The sequence below is a fragment of the Brassica oleracea genome, chromosome C2, assembly GCF_000695525.1.
Source record: "Brassica oleracea var. oleracea cultivar TO1000 chromosome C2, BOL, whole genome shotgun sequence".
Taxonomy (NCBI): domain Eukaryota; kingdom Viridiplantae; phylum Streptophyta; class Magnoliopsida; order Brassicales; family Brassicaceae; genus Brassica; species Brassica oleracea.
The window spans coordinates 34,513,618-34,522,629 of record NC_027749.1 but is presented as its reverse complement, the minus strand read 5'-3'; the positions used below and the strand labels follow the sequence as shown (position 1 = coordinate 34,522,629).

The window sequence follows — 9,012 nt, the reverse complement described above, 5'->3', positions numbered from 1 at the left end:
TGTCGGACTTAAGGAAGAAGTAGGAGCGCTGCCAATTCTGCGTCTTGTTCGGATGACCGGCACATATGTTGCAGTTTGGTCGCATCTTCACCGAGTAGGTGCCATCTTTCATATCGGTTATCGAGGTCATCTCCTCGAACGACCTAACGCTCATCGGCATGTCGATCTGCTCCGCCAAAACCGACAAAGTAACCGCTAGACGCAGCGAGCCATTCAGCAGCTGACTGATCGCGAGATCCCGACGTCTGGCGTATGCTGTGATCAGTCGCGGGATGGGGAACCAGCAACGAGTGTCCTCCTGAAAATAGGATTCGTACACCGTCTGGTACCCCATCGGAGGAGACCAGGGTCTCTGCGCTCCCGTGGGCACAAGGAAGGTCACGCCCACGGCGCCCGTAGCCCGAAGAACCCTCTTCACGCTTCCAAGAGTCGACCTCGTCTCCTCTACGCCTTCCCAGTCCTGACCGGCCAAGAAGGCAGGACGCAATAAGTCGGGATGAAGTTGAGGAAGCTCCTCGAAAATTCCATCGGGGTAAAAAGTGGTCGGGAAGAACTCAACCTCAGAATCATCGCCATCCGAGAGACCAACCTCCGCAGGCCGAGCTCTCAGGGTGATCGAGTCAACGGGCATCGCCCCGCTCTGACCGTCTCTCGAACTTTCCACTGCATCCCTCGCAACGACGTTCTGACATCCTTCTCTCGCGAGTCTCGCAGCATCCGCAACCAGAAGTCGATGAGAGCGAGATAGATTTGCCGTGTCCATCATCGCCTCGCGATGAATCGCCTCCGAATCTACGACACGACTCCCGTCGGGATTCCTCGTCGGATTCGACGTCGCTGCGGCTGCCTTTCCTTTCGATTGTTCCGATAACCTCTGACCCGACGACATCGCAGAGCGAAACAGCGAAGAACGTTTCGAACAAATCTAACAACGCTTAGAGAGATAAGGGAAAGAGAGAGAAAGTACCTTTGGTCGCGGAGAAAAACTTGAAGGAATGGAAGGGGATCCGCGTATTTATAAGGAAAAGAGAGGGGAGAAACTCGAGGCGCCATCATTAGGTCTATTCGGGCCTAAACGGGCCTCGAAATCCGCCCTAAAAACCCAGCGGACCCTCGCGGCGTTTCAACTTCTCGATTCATCTAGAATTCGAGGTATCGTCATTAAAGCCTAAACGGGCCTTAATGGGCCTCGAAACTCTCCCAAATATCCAGCGAACCTTCGCGACGAACCCTTTTTACGACACGACGACCAAAAGGAGAGATAAAAGCCTCTGCTGCTCGCTTCCGAGAGGGCAACGTTGTGTGACTCGCCGACCGATCGTTCAAATCTTCCGACAGACCTCCTATTCTCTCAAACCTTCAAACCTTAGAATCCATCACGAGCTGGAAATCACCCGCTCACTGATGGACTAGGGGGGGACTTACTGTAGAGGATGGATTCGACCATCCCACAGGGCCCGCGGAATAGGAAGGCCTGGCCCGAGTTAGAAAGAGCGACGGCTCGGTCTGTCGGCTCGAGAGTCAGGTCTCTCGGCTTGACTCTTGAGTACTTCTAGCTGGCCATCGTCGACTGAAGAGCGTTCGGCTCAGCGGTTGCTCGAACACCTACGGGCCTCTCGGCCCAGCAAAGGAGGCCCACCAAGATGGCGTAAAATTAGGTCAAGAGCGAAGCATCGGGACGTCTATATAAGGGAAAGAAGAGGCAACGAGAAGAGGATCTGAAAAAGACTGACCAAGACTTGACGGCTAGATTAGGGTTTTTCACCTTTACTTCGTCTCGCCGTTAATTATACTTCTCCGGTAGCTCGTCGAGCCACCGGTTTCCTTTCTGTCGCACTCTCCTTACGGGAGTGTAACAGGCTTAATGGGCTGAGACTGTTGAGACGTAGAGGCTTGGGCTATATCCGGACTTGACTTCTTCAGGCTTATACTCCGACGAATTCTCCAGTCTCGTCTTCATCTGGTTCGAGCACTGGTATGTTGCAGAGACAAAGTTTCTCTCTAGACTGAGTTCATCATTCTCTGTGAGCCATCCTTCAACCCGCATCAGTCATCTTGTTATCCTCACGGTTACTCTGCTGTAATCAAATCCAATAGCCTATCAGTCTCTTCATCTGTCTCTTAAAGTCTTCACCTTTTGAGGGTTTGTTGAGTCTGATGTGAGCTTTCTTTCCTTTATCAAAGTCTTCACATTTAAAGCTTTCTTTGTTGAATTCTGAAATCTCAATGTGTTTGTTTGAATTTTTACTGTTAAGTTCCAGAAACTTTCTTGTTGATTTCGCCTGCTTGGGAGCTTCTTCGTCACCAGATGAAACAGATCTGAACTTTGAGATTATAGAAGTATGGCGAGCTCAGAGGTGTCTAAGAAAGGAAATCGTGGAGGAGAAAACTTCCATTGCCTTCCCTGAAATCGTGAACAACATGTTGGGTCGACAAGTATCACTCAAAATCTCAATATACCGGTAGAGAAGGTAACCTTCTTCCCTTTCGTTTTTGTCTTTAGGTCTAGTTTGGTAGTAACTAAAGATGAAGACTTTGAACCCTATTGCTGTTGAGATGTGGTTAAGTTAGGACAAACTCTTTGTTTTCGACAGAGAGCTATGGCACGCTTGTGCTGTTCCTCTCGTGACAGTCCCTTGTTTGTTGCTTTTGAATCAAACCAGTGTTAAAAGTGATGATACTTTTGTTTCAAGCAAGTGAATGATTATCTTGTGTTCGTGAAAGTTTTTGTCTTGTAGGTTGCAGTTTACAAGTTAAATGATAGATAGATCCCATGGGTAAGAGCCTGCTGATCTCGAGATTAGTTTGTTTTCTGAAAAGATCTCAGGCAGAACTCTCATTTCAAAAAGAGAAGTTCAGGTACCAGTTTCGATCTATCATTTTCAGAAGATTCTTTACTTGTGGCTGGTCTCTTCCTTTTGCTCTGTTCTTGAGTTTTAATCTTATCATATATCATCAGAAACTGCTACTAGTTTATCTGTCATTAGTCTATGTTTCTCTCTTTTGCTCTTGCAGCGTTCTTATTCAATGTTCAATGAAATAAGATGGTCACTTGTAGGTTGGTGAATCTCGCCTTGTCAAGCCGGAAGAAGAGAGAGCGGTGACACGGTGAAGCCGGAAGTGGAGACAACGGTGAGGCTACGGCTGAGGCGGTGAAGCCGAAGGAGTACAGACAGAAGTTGGGCTAGTATCATTTTCTGGTTTGACTGTTTGGTCTCTGAAGTTATATCATTCATAAGAGTGATTAAGACGTGTTTTTGGATTATGAAAAAGGGAATTGTAATTGATTATGTAAAGAACTGTAGTTGTTATATTTGAGCTCAGTTCATGGAATTGGATCAAACCAATGTTAAAAGTGTTGATACTTTTGTTTCAAATAAGAGTAAAATGACGAATAAGTAAAAGAAATGTTAGAAATTGTTATAATGTTAAAACCGGTTACAATTTTGAAAAAGAATTTAGATTTATTAAAAAATTGGTAATTTGTATTTTGTGATTCAAAAAGAAAAAACAAAACCCTAAAATAAGCTTTAAACTTCAATCTTTTCATGATATAATTTTAATCTTAAACTTAAACTCAATATTTAATTATTTTAAAAATCTTATATCAAATTTAAAATCTAAATTTTGTAACTACACCCTAAACATAATACCCTAAACCCCAAATTCAAAGCCTATATACAAAATCATAAATCAAATCTATGCAAATAACATAATTACTAAACTAAAACCTATTCCTTATATAAACTATAACTTTATTAATTTTATTTTCAAATATCTATCTCAACTACAATTCTATTTCACAAACCTCAAACCATATACTTTAAACTTAACTACAACCATATAAACTAATAGTCAACAATAGTAATTTAATATTTTTAATTTTAATCTATAAATTCCAAAACATAATCAAACACATACATTATAAAAGCCAAAAACCAAACCCTATGTCAAACCCTATTCCTCCAATTTATATTCAAACTCTAAATCTTTTTTTAATAATTCTTAACTTTTTGTTTTTGAAGAAAATCATAATTATATATCATAATTGACATTTTGCCATTACAATTTATAATTACTGAAAATTAATCATCACTTAATCTTCAAACATTAGTCTTTGTAAACATATAAAATGATATGTTAAAATTAACAAAGCATTGAAAGATTAAATAAAAGAAAATAAAATAAAAACGAGGATAACCTCTCTATCTCACATCCTTTTACGTTATTTTTTTATTTTTTAATAGCAATCGTCGTGATTCTTTTCTATTGGCTAATACAAGAAAGTGAAGATAACTTCTTTTTTTAATCTTAACCGTTGATGAATATAATCTAAGGGACATAAACATTTTGCTTTTTTAAATATGTTTTATCTCTCTCGAGATCTCTGTTCTCTCCTCTTCTACCGTCGTAAACCTGAAAAAAAAAAATAAAAGTTCCATCTTTTCTTCTTCTCTCGATCGTGGAATAAACCCTAAGAAACCGAGAAAAATTCTCCATCTTTTACGAAGCGTGTCGACTCCACTTCTCACATCGTTGGTTCACGTCTCGAGCCCAAGAGAATCTCCAATCGAAACCGAATCTGACACTGTAAGCCATATAGTAAGTTCCTCACTGGGGCTCCGACTAGGGTTTAGATTCGTAATCTCTAGTCTGTCCTTTTGATCGATTTGGTCCTTCTGATTTGTTTTTTCAGTAGTGAATGATGACGAAGAGGTTTTCGACAAGGACCCCAAAACAGTTTCATCTCAGCTACTGAGCCTTCTCATTTTCCACTTCTCAATGGGACTACTGGTGAGATTTACCTGTCTTCTTTCCCTTTCTCTATATGTATTTCATTTCCGTCCACTCTAACTCTGCTTCTGTTCATTGTGTTTTTCCCCAATAATATGGGACTTGAGGAAGCTGAAACCGACAATTAAGTATTCAGCTCTTTACAGTGATATTAGTGGAGCGCTCTATTCTTGCTACAGAAACCTTGATCTGGCTATTATCAATCAACAGCTTTGCAGAGCAGCGGAGGAGGCGGTGCCAAAGGAGTTAGGGTTATTTTTTGTAGTTTTAGATTTAGTAAAACAAATTTGTAAACCGGTTTACTTTATAAACCAAAATCAGTTGTAAACCAAAGTTTAAATATAAACCGAAGTCATTTGTAAACCAGTTTAATCTATAAACCGAAATCAGTTGTAAACCAAAATTAATATTAAACCAGATTAAATCTCAAAATTAATTATATTAATAATCAGATTTATTTTTAAATTTAAAATTTACTTTCAAATTTTACGGCACTAAAAATGTGTCATTATAAATTATATTACAACACGAAGAAAATGCCATAAAAAAATATACAGTAACACGAAACAAATGTCACAACAAAATTTTCTATAACACATAATTAATGCTACAATACTTCTATTTATTATAGCTCATGAAAAAACGCTATAATAGAAGGAGGGTCTACCGTAGCTGCGGCAGACCTAGCGTTTGTGAAAACGCTACGAAAACCTTATGATAGCATTTTCGGTGTGCTACTAATGCCAATATTTCTTGTAGTGACAAAGAAGCCTTCCAGATGAAACTTGATGGTGACTACTATCCATTGAATGATAGTATCAGTTGGCTGACTACTTGTATAGAGGAGATGAAGCAAGACATAGCCAGAATTCAGCGCGCTACCGACGTTGCTTGACCTACATCGATCGACAGACATCAACGAGCATCGATCGACAGTCTCCTACCAGCATCGATCGATAACTGCTTACCAGCATCGGTCGATGACAACCCACCACACTCACATACGATGAAGTCTCAACCAGATTTTCACACTAGGGGAGAGATAGATCAGTTAGTAGAAGGGATCTACAGAGCTCTGGAAACTACATAAGAGAGGCTTGATGGGAGATGTGATGACATCTATTTTCCAATGGATCTTAGCATTAGTGTTTTGACTTCAAAGATAGAAGCTATTCAAGGGGAATTAGTGGAGATTCAGAGTTACATTGCCCGTCGACCAGAAGCATCACCATCGATCGACAGACGCAACAACAAATCGACCGACATTCATCATCGGACATCGGTCGACGAAGCTTCAAACCGAGGGAGGCTAGTACAAAAGGTGACATCAGACATGCCTGATACACACAACCATGGAGAGCAGATCTCAGCTGACACATACGCCAGACTTATGAGACATCAGTTCATTCTTGAGAGTCTTGGAGATAGATTGCAGAAAATAGAAGATGCAACTACCATAATGAAGGACAAATTGCGCAGAGGAGATGAAGCAATGAGAGACTTCACTGGTACATAGTTCAACAAGCGCAAAGAAGATATGGAGACTTGTTTCCCAACAAGTGCCAGCTTTCAACATCACTAGCCCAATCACCTCCAAGGTTAAGCTAAATAACTATAACAAAGCGCTGAGTGGGAGGCAACCCATTATTAGGTACTATTTATTTAGTTTTTATTAATATACTATTTATGTTTGTTTTTAATTATTGCAGGTCATAAAAATAAAAAGAAACAAAAATAGATCCGAGTAGACGATTGCCCTAAGTATCGACCGATGAGACACGGTCGACATCGATCGACAGAGCAGTACCTGCATCGACCGATATCAACATCCTTACATCGGTTACGGTCTGGTATATCGTTCTAACTCGTTACATTGAGTACTTATGATTTATTATCACCATAACTCTGACTGAATTTACACTGGGGACATTGTAGTTTAAGTCTGGGGGGAGGTTTACTAATATTAGTTTATTCATGAATTTTTTTAAAAATATTTTCAAACATAAAGTTTTTATTGAGTCAAGAAAGGGATAATGAACTTATTAGATTTTTGCTTGTTATTTAACCACTCTTTAGCACCATTCTAGAATTTACTGATTGCAGATAGTACTAAAGATACTAAAGCGGATCAACCTGTCAACTATGTTACACTTGCTGAGATTGTTTGAAGGAACCAAAGCTGACCTCCAACACTAAACTTGACACAACTGTCTTGGGGCTTGGTATACATGGTATCAGATTCTTCAAACAAGTCTGGAAGGTAAACCCTTGTGTATATAGATTTATCACCCTCTCTCTCTCTATTTTCGAAATATAGATATAAAAAAAAATTATATATATATATATATATATATATACATATCTATTAGAGATTTATTAGGAAGATATTCGAACAGGACTTGGTGTCTACAACCATTAAGGCTTGCTTCATAAGAATTCTATAGGTAAAGGATTAGAACATGACTTGGTGGCTACAACCATTAAGGTTTGCTGGCTGCAACCATTAAGGTTTGCTTCACAAATAATCCTAGGATATATGTCATAAAGAAGTGAACAGGACTTGGTGGCAACCACCATTAAGGGTTGATTCATGGAAGCCTGTCCAATCTTGGTCAATCATCTTGCAAATATAAGCATACTTTGACTAAGAGAGAAAATTAGTAGAGAGAGATGATATGAACTAATGTTTACCTGTGATAGACCATGGATTTGACCCATTTTCATTCATGGTTTATATGTGTTTTTACTATCTATTATTATATTGTAGAGTCTATTTATTATATTTATAAGATCAGGAGTGATTTGGAGATAAGTGTTGATTTTGGAGCATTTTGGAGATATTTGGAGCAAGCACCCGAGAATAGATGACCATCGAGCTCGACCATCGGTCGATATTGGAGGAGGAATATCGATCGATGTTCACACCTGAACATCGATCGACAGCAACGCGCGCAAGAAAGCCCGTTTGGTCACACCCGATTTGAAGCCCAAGTATTCACCAATTTACAAGATTATCCCTGGGTAAGTTTCTTGCTACGAGTAGGGTGAGAGCTGATCTAGTGAGCTTAGTAAGCTTCATTCAACCCGCGCATAAACCATAACTAGAAGCGCGTCGATCGATATTCATATTGGATAATTGATCGACGGAGCAAAAGGTATATCGATCGATATTCCTATAGGATCATCGATCGACACTGCTATTGATCGAACACATTTGTTTGGACCATTGGATCTAGTTAATAGACAAGTTCAAACATGCGATAGCTGATAGACTTGTTGAATTGATAGTTGAGCTTTACATTATCATGCATGCAACTCATTAGGCATCTGTAGGATTATAATTCCAAGCTTCCTTAATAGAATCCCTAAGTCTAGCTATTTCCTTTTAAGCACCAAAACCTCAACCAATCAATCGAGCAATTACTTGCTCAACCAAAACTGCAAATTTACATTTTAAATCTTAAAAACTTCTTACATAACTAATCATATTAGATCCATTAGGTTTCCTAGCTCCCTGTGAATTCGATCCCTAAGTACTACAACTCGACCTCTTATTTGAGAGAGTATAAATCACTCCTTAGGGTAATTTGAGTGATAATCAAAATTGGCGCCGTTGCCGGGGAGCTTTGATCGCCCATTGATTTAATTTTTGTTAAGTTTCTGACATAAAATTTTTTCTTGGATTTTCAGGTACATGCCCAGCAATACTAGAAGCAACAAGGAAACTCAACTACTATTCTCACCAGATCCTACAAGCTTGGAGCATTCAATCCGCAAATAAGCACGCTCCTCATCGATCGATAACACCACCTGTTCATCGATCGATTTCTTTTAACCACCGTCGACCCAGACACTAGTCCCGTAGACCGATACTCGCTCACCACTATCGACCAAAGACACTCATCTTCCGTCGACCGACATCTTCCATCCGACATCGATCGATACTTCAGCCCGAACATCGATGGATACTGAGCCGCGAGACATGGATGCTACTTTGATACTTATACGTGATGATAAAGGAAACCTGCATGACCAGGAGGGTCATCTGCGTAATGCAGCAGTTCAGAGGATAGATGCTCAGGGGGCTGCAATCCCTGAGTCCGATACTGATCCTATAGGCGCTACTCTACCTGTAGATGAGGCTGCTCAAACCAGAACGTTGGCTGACTACAACCGTCTAGATCAGTTCTACACCAACCGATCAGCCATTCGTCTGAC

The 9,012-nt window shown here is 40.2% G+C and overlaps 2 long non-coding RNA genes across 4 annotated transcripts; both read left to right on the top strand.

Annotated features, from left to right (window-relative positions):
• The first annotated feature begins 1,930 nt into the window (after positions 1-1,930).
• Positions 1,931-3,333, top strand: LOC106325597. 2 transcript variants are annotated; one of them, XR_001266954.1, is made up of 4 exons: positions 1,931-2,159; positions 2,256-2,471; positions 2,739-2,859; positions 3,059-3,333. It is a non-coding gene; the product is annotated as an uncharacterized LOC106325597 (long non-coding RNA). The 2 variants fall into 2 exon arrangements; XR_001266955.1 differs by having other exon boundaries at positions 2,725-2,859.
• A 1,046-nt stretch (positions 3,334-4,379) lies between these two features.
• Positions 4,380-5,160, top strand: LOC106325584. 2 transcript variants are annotated; one of them, XR_001266946.1, is made up of 3 exons: positions 4,380-4,602; positions 4,697-4,794; positions 4,902-5,160. It is a non-coding gene; the product is annotated as an uncharacterized LOC106325584 (long non-coding RNA). The 2 variants fall into 2 exon arrangements; XR_001266945.1 differs by having other exon boundaries at positions 4,697-5,160.
• The last annotated feature ends 3,852 nt before the right edge of the window (positions 5,161-9,012 follow it).